The sequence below is a fragment of the Cibotium barometz genome, chromosome 26 (genome assembly GCF_041138505.1).
Source record: "Cibotium barometz isolate CiBa-2024 chromosome 26, ASM4113850v1, whole genome shotgun sequence".
NCBI classification, from domain to species: Eukaryota; Viridiplantae; Streptophyta; class Polypodiopsida; order Cyatheales; family Cibotiaceae; genus Cibotium; species Cibotium barometz.
The window spans coordinates 41,195,125-41,207,900 of NC_141071.1; positions in this window are offsets into that span (position 1 = coordinate 41,195,125).

A 12,776-nucleotide genomic window follows, 5' to 3' on the forward strand; every position below is an offset into this window, starting at 1 on the left:
ACCCCACTATCAAGAATAATATGATTTTAACTTACCATTTGTTGCCAGTAGACCTCCTTGTGATGATATATCCTAAGCCCACCTTTACCATTCAGTTATCAACCCATTAGGAATTATATTTTCTCATCAAAAGCTTCTCTCGGCTCTTTGATATAGGAGTTTGATCTAGCAAAGAGTGATATAGTACACACATTTCTCCTCTTATATCGTCTCCAAACTCTAGTAGTATCAAGTATAGGGACTTGTCTCTAAGATTTTATCATGAGATCTTCCTTTTAGAATTTACTTCTATATTTGGCTCAATTTTTATCATAAATATGTATACTTAAAAATTTGTATTATAATTCACTTCTATTTTTAGCTCAATTTTTATTAGAAATATGTATATTGTAAAAAAAGGAGGACACTTAGTATCTTTACTTCCTTTGTTTCCCATTTTGAGCATAGTAAGTCATTTGTAGATTGTATCTCTTTTTTTGTGTGAAATAACTAGAGATTATGTATATTTATAAAACATCAGTTTATGCGTGCCCAGCATAGGCCATCACTTTGGATACTTCAAAAATTACAAAAGACATCCAGCAAGCCCCATTTAAAAGAGAATAAACAAACTCCCATAGCTCATCTTCTTAAACACAAGATTATTGTTCAAAAGAGAACATACAAACTCCCACAACTCCCGTTTAAAAGAAAACAACAAAGTCCCACGTCTCATCTTCCCAAACATAGGATGATTGTTCCCAGCTAGACTGATAACCCAGTTGCATCCCTGCAAACAACTGGATGGACTTAGTGGTAGTCTGGGTGTATAATCTTTACCCAGACCTTTACATTTGGTCTCCCAAACATAGGATGATTGTTCCCAGCTTTAACTGATAACTCCCACAACTCCCGTTTAAAAGAAAACAACAAAGTCCCACGTCTCATCTTCCCAAACATAGGATGATTGTTCCCAGCTAAACTGATAACCCAGTTGCATCCCTACAACCGGATGGACTTAGTGGTAGTCCCTCTGGGTGTATAATCTTTACCCAGACCTTTACATTTGGTCTCCCAAACATAGGATGATTGTTCCCAGCTTTAACTGCTGATAACCCAATTACATCCCTTTAATCAAGATGGACTCAGTGGTAGTCCCTCTAGGTATATAATCTTCATCCAAACCACCCTTGATCCAAACCTTTACATTTGGTCTCTCTCGTACATGATATTCTATCAAGGTAAGATAAAGTATACACCTAATTCTTAGTCTTTTTATTCCATCTTAGTGCCTTGGGACCTACCTTGAATATGGCTATCTTTTCTAGTTTCTATCTTCCTTAAGAGTTTAGTAGTTCTAGTTCACTTGTGATGTGCCTAGCTAGCTTCTTTGATATCTAAAAACCCAGGGAAATAGGGTTAGCCCCATAGCATGTACAAATGTTCTCCAAGATAGCATATAATAATCTCCACTAGACCTCATTCAAATCTTTACAATGGTGGATCATCACACTACGAGGAGAGCGAATTCTTCACTAAAGAACTAAGAGCCAGAGTGAAGTGCAACTTTTATGGCAAGCTAGGCCACATAGAGAAAGATGGTTGGAGCAAGAAAAGGAGTCCAAACAACATTCAAGCAAACATAAAGTTGAGAACTATAGGGTGAAGGGTATAAGCGTACATAGCACTCACAACACCAAGACATAAAGTTGAGAACTATAGGGTGAAGGGTATATGTGTACACAATAGTATTATCTATGAGATACGTGTGATAATAAAATATGAACACAATAATAGTGAAGTCTACATCTTAAATAGTATATTGTTGTATCAATGATATATCTCCTTGGTTAGATCCTCATCAACGTTGTATAAATGCTATATCCCCTTGGTTAGGTCCTCATCAATGTCAATGCCATATTGGAGAAGAGTGAGCGTGAGTGATGAAAAGAATAGATGAAGAGTTTGATGAGGGGCCCTTAAAGTTACCATTAGGCAAAACAAGTTAAGAAGCCCTGTTAATGAGTTACTTCATTTTCTCATTGAGTTATGCTACTTGTTGTGGCCTCTTCTTTTGTGTAATTGATGTTGTAATTGGACGATGTTCTCATCTTAAGACCAAATCATTATGAGTAGTGGCCTCCTCTCTAGTTGCTCTAGCATTCTACAACTCTTCATGTCTCTTGTTAGTTACCTCTACTTACTGAGTGGATGTGTGTAGTTGTTCTATTACCTAAGTGCGGTCAGCCTTGATAGTACTAGCTTTAGCTTGAGATGCGAACATTTAATCTGTTAAATGTGTGAATACTTCTTGATGGCTCTTAATGGTGTACTCCTTCTCCCCTCCTTGGCCACTTTTGCAGGTTGTCTTGTAATGCTTGGATTGCATGTGCATGACTTTTGTTGCTTATGTCACTTTCTGTTTGAAGTTGGAGCAATGCAGCTGTGTATCTCATTGTCTTTTGTCTACATTTCTTCGATGCTCTTCTCATATTGCTCCTTTGTGGGGGTCAGGTCTTCTTCCACCTTTGTGACCTGCATGTGTGAACTTTGCTTGCATAAGATCCAGCTTACCCTTTTCCAACTACAGTTGTTGTTCATATGTCCTTTTGAATTCTTGCATTTAGGCTTCTTTTTAGTAGTAGCTTTCTCTTATAGCTATAACAATATGTTCTTTTGGACATTAGCTCCCTTTCTCTATGTACATTATTAGGTGTTCCACTCCATACTTGAGTGGAAAAAAGTCGACACCGCTAACTTACAACTAGTCCTATGCTGCATGTAAATTTGCATTTACATTATTCGACTAGCAACACGGGTGAGTAGGTAATTGCATTTACTCACAAAGTAGTTGTTGCTATAGTGAGTAGGTACTTGTGTTTTCTCATAAATTAGTTGGCCAATTAAAAGAAGAATGAAAATTTTATGACTGCTTATGGATGATGTAGGAGCTTGGTAAATTATTGATGAGGATTTGATCTACTCCCATGTATGGAGGTCCTTATCGCATTTATCTTTATTAGGGAGGGCTCTAAAAAAAGATAGCATTTTACTTTGATCAAGTAGGGATTTAAAAAAAGTTACAATGACCAAATAAATTAGGGTCTTCATTGAAGCACACTTCATAATCCTCAATAATGTAGTCATGGGTACAATATACTTTTTTAAACTGCTCATTCTCCTTCTACTAGTCTTCCTGATCATTTTCCTCCTACTAGTCTTCCATGACATTAACATTGCAAAAAACAATGATCTTTGATCTCAATGAGGTCTTCTAGCTCAAAGCCATCATTGAACACTATTACAAATCATGATACCTTATGGACATTGTGACTCATCACTTTCAAGGACATGTTTAAGATAGCATCCTTTCCATAGTTCAAGAAAACCACCCCCCATGCCATCTCAAAACTCAACCTTGTCAATTTTTCATGTCAAGAGCTTACCTTCCCTATGCAAAAATAAGTATCATTTTGGGAGTTTTATCATAGAGCCACAAAATGCAACTTCCCCTGGTTGTGGGTGAATATGATATTTCTAAGAGATTCTTTGACCTTCTAGCAAAAAATACGAGCTTTTTTGAACTTCTAGCAAAAGTGTGAGCTTCTTTGAACATAATTATAACTTATTCTCTCATAATAAACACACACTAATCCTCCATATGTATGCATGGAGAGATTATTATCCATTATGCATGCATATTAAACTAATCCATTCACTATACACAACCATATTAGTATACAATAGTTGTAACATTTCTCAAGTATCACAAGATAATATAATCTAAAATGAGATTTCAACACTTGAAAAGGGACATTAAGGACTAATCTAAAATGAGATTTCAACACTTGAAAAGGGACATTAAGGACTAATAAGTTATAGTTTATTATGCACAAAACCCAACATTGCTATACACTGACGTGGATTTTAAAATCCCAAAACACCGTGACCATTATCCTAACCCATTTGATCTTTGTGCCCACTATGACACCCAATTTTCAACATGCCCATCCCCTATATACCCAATTACATTAGGTATGTCCTTTGTGTGTATTTCTTCTTCCCTCATGCCCATTTGTCTCTATTCCCCTTCTCATGTGCCTCTATTCTTCTTTATATACAGTCTAATAAAGCCTCCCCTATTACACATGCCATGTCCACTTGCATCCTAGCCTCTATCTCTCCATGCTATTAATGCACAAGAGAACAACATACTATTCTTCTTTGCCTTCATGTTGTTAACCCATTCCTAGGGTTAACAAGAGCTACTGCCATTATCTTACATCAAGGAATAGTGTCCAAATCTACAACTTGGATGGGTGCCCGTAATGGTCCAATGGAATACTTATGTTGATTTTCACTTCAAGAGCGTGTGGTAGTAAGTTAGGATGAAGTCCCAAGTGATGTACTTCAAGGTGTTTACATAGTCTCATTCTAGTCTCCAAGGGCTACATTTGGAGCCCTCAAGTGTTCGATTTGGATTCCGTTTACTTCTCCAATTGGCAAGTCTACCCGTAAGACAAGAAGGCTACCCAGACAAAAATAGCACTTCATTTTGGCAAAGTGAGCATACAGTTAGATTCCCTATGTCCTAAGCTTCTCATCTAGCCTTAGACCTCACCATTCGGACACTCGAGCTATCTGCTACATCCATTTTTCCACTAGATACCCTGTTTCTACAAAAATTAGGATTTCTAGACTGAACATATTTTAACATCATAGCTGGATAGTATGCTCTTCCCTCATTTCGGCAAGCTAAAAACTTTAAGATTTAGACCTCGTTTGCTTGGTCAAAGTGGTAATTTACTCATTGGTTTACTTTCAAAGAAGTCAAAATAGAGAGTACTTCTGTATTGACCGTGGTCAAAGTGATCATATACGAGGGTTCTACACATCATTGCCTCTCTATGAAGCTAAAAATCTCATAATTTGGAGTTTGAGAAACCCATCCAACCAAAAATCTGTGGTAATACTTAGAAAGCCATGGATGCTTATGATAGTGAGGTAGCTAGTGATTACGAAGAAGAAGATGGCTATTAACACTGAGAATGGCTATAGCATGGACACCAACAATGGGATTCACATCTATGAAGAAGAAGGTTACATTGAAGATTATACCTTCAATGAGGGGAGTCATAGCTTTAAAGATCCCACATACATAGGGGGTGATGCGGAAGAGGTAGTGTATGCTTATGATTCTCGAGGATATTGGGATGGTGTGAATTTTGGTGGCAATGCATATGCCTATGATGACTATGATGCCTATGACTATGATATTCATGGTAGTCACGATTCTTTATATGAAGGCATGTATGACATTGTGGATTTGGTCAACGATGACAATGGGGATTGGATCTACAAAAGTGAAGATGAGTTTCAACTTGACACCAATGAGAGTATTAATGCATGCGACCTTGTGGATGAATTTGATGAGAATGGTGATGAAGAGGACTATGAGAATTTGGATACAATGCCAACAAGGGATGAATTTGATGAGAACGATGATGAAGAGGACTATGAGAATTTGGATACAATGCCAACAAGGGATGAATTTGATGAGAATGGTGATAAAGAGGACTATGAGAATTTGGATACAATGCCAACAAGGGATGAATTTGATGAGAACGATGATGAAGAGGACTATGAGAATTTGGATACAATGCCAACACGGAGCAATGCAATTCCGATGTTAGTGATAGTGGAGAATTGAGTATTTTGATGATCTCTATGCAAAATTCTTTGGCTAGAAGGGACCAAAGGTTTCAAGCCATGGTTGATAGACCACAAGCCTATGAACCCTTTGTTAACACTACTCGTGCAAGCACAACATTTATCTCTCAAGCTCATTTGCAACAAGGAGATCAGGATCAAAGTTCTATGTTTGGAAAGGGGAACTTACCTCCATATTCAATGCAACAAGGTGGAACTTATGTGTATGGTATGCCTATGCATCAAAGTGGTGCATATGAGACAAGTGTGTTAGGGATGCTGATGTAACAAGGCAGGGCAAATGCATTTGGTATGCCTATGCATCAAGTTGATACATATGGATCAAGTATGCCTATGTATGGTTCTTCTTCAACGCATATGTGCAATCAAAGATACCCTTCACCCTTGTCTATTAATGAGACATATTGTCAAACCCTCTTCTCTTCAAAAGGAGTGATTGGAGAAAGGTAATGCACAATGTTTGATGGTGAAGCTCCTACAAGTGAATCCAAGATAAGGAGGGTCAATGTATGTGAATTGTTGGTGCCAAATCTTGGTTTCCCTATTGCTTGGAGTGGGGATAAAGACCTATTATAAAAGCAATGGAGGATCTCTCATTTCTTTTACATTTGACCAATGTATGGAGTGTGACTATGTGGGCCTTAATGCACACATCATGGATGTTGAATTGGATGGTACATTGCATTTATGCTTCGGATTAATGATATACCGGTATGCTCTCCTTTTGACCCCGGTATATGTGGTAGCCAAGTTTTATGGATTGGAAATTATAGTAGTTATCCTTTTGATATGGGTGGCTACTTGTGCTCGAGGAAGCTTGATTTTTGGTCTCTTAGTTTGCCTTTTGATCTAGGAGGTCAAAGTTTTTGATAGGTTATCCTTTGGCTACCTTCGAGGAATCAATTGGTGCATAAAAATAGTGATTATGGGTTGCTTGAATTTTTGAAAATCATTGTTTGGACAGCCCTATACCTTTTGGTTTTGGATGAAAAATTTGTGGAAGATTTATGAAGTGCATATGCCATTTTGGAGTACATGATATGGCTTGATTTGAGCGCATTGTGGGCAGTTTGCAGCCATACATATGTCTTTTTGGCTCCAACATACATGGCTCACACATGAGCATGCTACTTGATATATGAGTCATTGATGGTATACTTCACCCATGCAAGTTTGTACATGTATACTTAAGGTTTCGAGGATGGTATACTTCACCCATGCAAGTTTGTACATGTATACTTAAGGTTTCAAGGATGAAACCTCTTGGGTGGGGATGGTTTGTAACAAAGTTAAAAGGGACTCAAGTCAATTTGGGTCCAAGGCCAAGGGATGAAGGGGATGTGAAAGGGGCCAAGCGCTAGGACTAGGGTTGGGCATGCCCATGGGCATGAATAAGTGTAGTGTGTGAAAGGGTGGCCTAGTATATAAGTGAATATGGGCCAATGTAATAGGAACCTTTTGAGCCTTTTGATAATCAAGATCATACAAGTCCTTTGCTTTCTCTTCTTGTTCTAATCCTAGGCTAATCTCTCATGCTTTCCTTAATTCAAGGCTAGGCTAAATCTAGGTTGTCACTTTCTTTCATTAATTAAGAGAGATTTGATAGAAAGCTATTAGAACAATAGGCAAGGATTCTACCACCACTATGCACATTTTGCTGATCTAGAGTCCATGCTTACATCACTTCATAGTACCCTTGACAGGTTTTGAGACGTAGTTGAGTGGCTAGAGAGATAGTGCAGAGAGCATCTCGCATGGCATGACATATTGACATGTGTCTAGGATCCCTAGGATTAGAGAGGGAATGTTAGAGGCTTTTAGGTATCCTGGTGGAGTTTCTTTTGGGTATCTCGGTGCATTTTAAGTTGGATAAGTGCCTCTCTATATATCATCTAGGATTAGAGAGGGAATGTTAGAGGCTTTTAGGTATCCTGGTGGAGTTTCTTTTGGGTATCTCGGTGCATTTTAAGTTGGATAAGTGCCTCTCTATATATCATCTAGGTGTACACACCATGGCATGAAAATAAAATGTGTGAGCTAGTTTATACAAAAAAGGTGGGATCCTATGTGCATGAGAACCTAGACAAGTGAGCCTACATCCATGAGCCTAAAGATGTGAGTCTAGAGGAAAGAACCCAAACATGTGAGCCCACTAGGCATATATGAGTCCACCTCACCAGACCCGTGTGGGTTTATTTCATATAAAAAAGGTGTAAGCCTATATACGTGAGTGAACCTAGAGACGCGAGGTTTTATACATAAGTCTAGAGGCATGAATTAATACATAGGTGTGATGTAAGCCTAGAGATGTGAGTTAGTACATGTGTGAACCTAGAGACATGAGTCTTCAAGTATGAACCTAGAGACATGAGTCTACAGGCATGAACCTAGTGATGTGAGTCTAGCAAAAACAAAAAAACCCAAACTAAGAAGCTAGCACATCCACAACCAGGGAAAGTTGCATTTTATGGCTCTATGGTAAGACTCCCAATGACACTTATTTTTGTATAGGCAAGGTAAGATCTTGATATTAACAATTGACAAGGTTGAGTTTTGAGAGGGTATGGGGGGTGGTTCTCTTGATATATGGAAAGGATGCTATCTTAACGTCCTTAAAGGTATTCTGCTTTGTAATAGTGTTTAATGATGGTTGTAGGCTAAAAAACCTCATTGAGATCAAAGAATATATGGAAGGGTCACTGTTTTTTGCAATGTTAATGGTAGGGAAGACTAGTATAAGGAGAATGATTAGTTTGAAAAAGTATATCATGCCCATACCTCGGATTGAGGATTATGAAGTGTGCTTCAATGAAAGGATGCTATCTTAAACATGTCCTCAAAAGTGATGAGGTGCACTTAACGTCCTGAAAGGTATTGTGCTTTGTAATAGTAAAAAGTTTAATGATGGTTGTAGGCTAGAAAACCTCATTGCAATCAAAGAATATATGAAAGGGTCACTATTTTTTGCAATGTTAATGGTAGGGAAGACTAGTATAAGGAGAATGATTAGTTTGAAAAAGTATATTATGCCCATGCCTAGGATTGAGGATTATGAAGTATGCTTCAATGAAAGGATGCTATCTTAAACATGTCCTCAAAAGTGATGAGGTGCACCTAACATCCTTAAAGGTATTGTGCTTTGTAATAGTGTTTAATGATGGCTATAGGCTATAAAACATCATTGAGATCAAAGAATATATGGAAGGGTCACTATTTTTTGCAATGTTAATGGTAGGGAAGACTAGTATAAGGAGAATGATTAGTTTGAAAAAGTATATTATGCCCATGCCTAGGATTGAGGATTATGAAGTGTGCTTCAATGAAGTCCCTAATTTATTTGGCCATTATAACTTTTTTTACACGCCTACCTGATCAAGGTAAAATGTTATTATAGCTTTTTTAGAGCCCTATATAATTAAGGTAAAATGCCATAAGGACCTTCATAAATGGGAGAAGATCAAATCCTCATCAATAATTTACTAAGCTCCTACATCATCCACAACAAGCAGTCGCAACATTGTCATTCATCAATGCCATTGTTCTTTTAACTGGCCAACTAATTTGTGAGAAAACGTAAGTGCCTACTCAATATAGCAACTACTTTGTGAGTAAATGCAACTACCTACTCACCCCCTAGCTGAATAATGTAAATGCAAATTTACATTGGTTTTGTAAGTTAGGGGTGCCCACTTTTTTACACTCAAGTAGTACGGAGTAGGACACCAAGCACATGACCTCAATTGAGGTTTCTTTAGACCTTGACTAAGGTTTCTTGAGCTTAGCTAGCCTGGCTCCTACTATTGCATGCCCTATCTCAATCGAGGGGACTAGATATGCCAATGCGAATGTCCACGAAGGACTCCAACCAAGGTCCAAGGACACGCTGACATGCCACCTCGACCTCCACATCAAACCTTGATCGAGGTCTAATGACACATGGGCATGGCACCTCAACCTCCACATCAAACCTTGATTGAGGTCTAATGACACATGGGCATGGCACCTCCATTATATTGTGAAGGTCTAACATGGCAAATTCATGCAGAATCGCCAACTTAATTGACAGCTCATATAAAACAAACTATCTCGATTGAGGTCTCATTGGCCAATAATAAATCAAGGATCTCAATCGTATACATATAACTATAACTATAAATATAAATATAAACATATGTATGTATGTATTCCCATACCTTGATAGAAAAATATATCAAACAATAGATTTCTTTTGAAAGTGTTTGTCTATTATATGTAAAAATATATTCACATACCTTGATCGAGGTTGAAATAGTAAGGATTGCATCACAAACCTCGACCGAGGTCCTAGATTCAATCTCAACCATTGAGACCTCGATCAAAATATATATATTTAAATAGACTTTTTGCAAGTGTTTCTCTCTCTCTCTCTCTCTCTATCTATATATTATTTATTTATTTATTATTTTCATACCTTGATCAAGCTTGTAACAGTTAGGATTGTAGCAAAAACCTTGATTGAGGGCCTAGATTCAATCTCGACTGCTGTCGAGACCTCGATTGAGGTATACAAATATATGCATCGCATAAATATCTATATATTCATATACCTTGATTGAGATACCAATGACATAAATGTCTCCACCTCATCTTTGCATCCAATCTTGGTCATTAATTTTGAAGGAAAACCTCGATCAGCAACTTAAGGGCCTCCCCATCACCAATTTGTCATTTTAGCAAGAGGAGAGCTAAAGAAAGAGGTAGACTCTTTTTTTATTTTTATTCTTAATTAATGATTATTAATATTATTTAATATAATGAAGAAAACCATTAAATGGTGGTATAAGTATTTAAACATCACGATTAAGTATGAAACAATGTAATTAAATAGCACAATTAAACTATGATGAAATCGCAATTTAAGCTACATTGAAATTGCTTCTAAACCCTAATCACCATGGCTAAATTAAGGCCTTATTTTCCGTGCAAACCTTTCACATAAGGCCTCTTTTAAAACAGGGCTACAGACAGAAGGCCTGTTCTCAAATAGAGCTACAAACAGAAGGTCGCGAATGAAAACCCTAATTGCCGTGATTGAAATAAGGCCTTTTTAGCCTTTCACATAAGGCCTCTTCTCAAATAGGGCTAAGAGACAGAAAGCCATTAGATTATAACTCAAGAATCTTGGTGATTGGTTGGCACGTAGTCATTTTTCACTACTACAAGTAGTTCTAAGTGAAAGTGAACTTAGAACTACTACAAGTAGTTCTAAACTTATTGAGTCCCTGAAATGATTGTGCTTTTCTTGGTAGTGTTGTTCCATGAGGCTAGAAAAAGTAAACTTAGAACTAATATGAGTAGTTCTAAACTTAATGAGTCCCTGAAGTGATTGTGCTAGAGTCATTCAATCAGGCTAGAAAAGGTCAAAGAAAGGTTCCTACATAAGAAGAAGGCTAAGAAGAAGATGTCTCTTAAGCCATTTTTTTAACATGGGACAATGCAATTGAGTTGTATGAATAATGGGAATGTCAAATCAAGTTGCTAATTTATGTGGTATGTACATGCTCGTCATTTTTCAATTTTAGAAAGGAAATGACATTCCTCAATCCATGAAACTTTTGATAGGATACATGCAACTGAGCTATATACACAATGGGAATGTCAAATGAAGTCGCTGATTTATGTGGTATGTACGCTCAATGTGGTGTCATTTTTCAATTTTAGAAATGAAATGTCATTCCTCAATCCATAAAATTTTTTATAGGATATATCATCCATATTCACTAGGCAATGTTGTGCTCCTTGAACCTTGTCAGGGAATCATATACAATGGAATAGTTATTCTACTTGCTCTCACAAGATAATAGAGGATTAGCATGCATTGTTCCTTTGATCATGAGATAAGTGATGATTAGCATGCAGTGTTGAATCATGGTCTAACATCATGGAAGAGAAAATTGATGGAGCGCAACTTGATGATATTCTCGCCTGCAATATCTAGAAAAACCCCATCGCCTTGACTTGCGAAAATGTGTGTAACATCAAGGCCCTTCTTACATGCCACAATGAGCATTAAGAGAAACACTCAGAAGTGGATGAATATTTAATTTACTCGTGATTCAAATTGATCGATCACTTGCAACAAAACCATTGTCCAAGCACACTAGTTTCGAACGTCAAAACTAGAATTTATTCTAGATGCAGCTAGGAGTGGGTGAATATTTAATTTACTTTTGTGATTCAAATTCTCTCACTTTCAACAAAACCACTGCCCAAAAAGCACACTAGTTTCCAATGTCAAAACTAGAATTTATTCTGAATGCGGCTGGGAGTGGATGAATAGGGGCCTATAATTAGTGAAATATAAAATTCATTATTTAGTTGGAGGAATATCAATCTTGCACTTTAACAAACCTTAAATCAAAAAACCTTAGGTAATCAAACTTTTAGCAATGTACCATTGCGTTATTTTTTTGAATGGTTACATGATGATGATTGACATGGATAGACATTGACTGCACCTTCTCACGCCTTAATAAAACCACTTTTGTGATTCAAATTGATCCATCACTTTTAACAAAACCACTACCCAAGCACACTAGTTTCCAACATCAACACTAGAATGCAATTCTTATTACAGAGGCCTTTCACACTAGAATGTAATTCTTATTACAGAGGCCTTTCACACACTGCCATGTGGAGTTGTCACACGGGCCGCTCCCCTCTTTGTATCTCAACTAGCCCCCAGTTGGCTAAGTTTGACTTTCCTTCCCAGTCATTTTCCATACAAAGGTTTTTAAATAATGATAGTAGTGAACTGCCATGGTGACCTTCAACAATAGGGCATGCCATGGTGACCTTCAACAACTGGGCATGGGAAGCTCTTCTACCATATCTGCTACCAAGAACACCCAGGTCCCAATTTCATGAATAAGAGTGGGCACAGTTGAGCGTGTGAACATTGGCTATTATTAGTAAATATAGGCTTTATAATAACTAAGATATATTGTATGGAAATTTAAAACGAATATATCCATGTTGGTTGATCTTGCTGATCTTCAACGGAGATTCCATTTTTATAGTTTTATTAA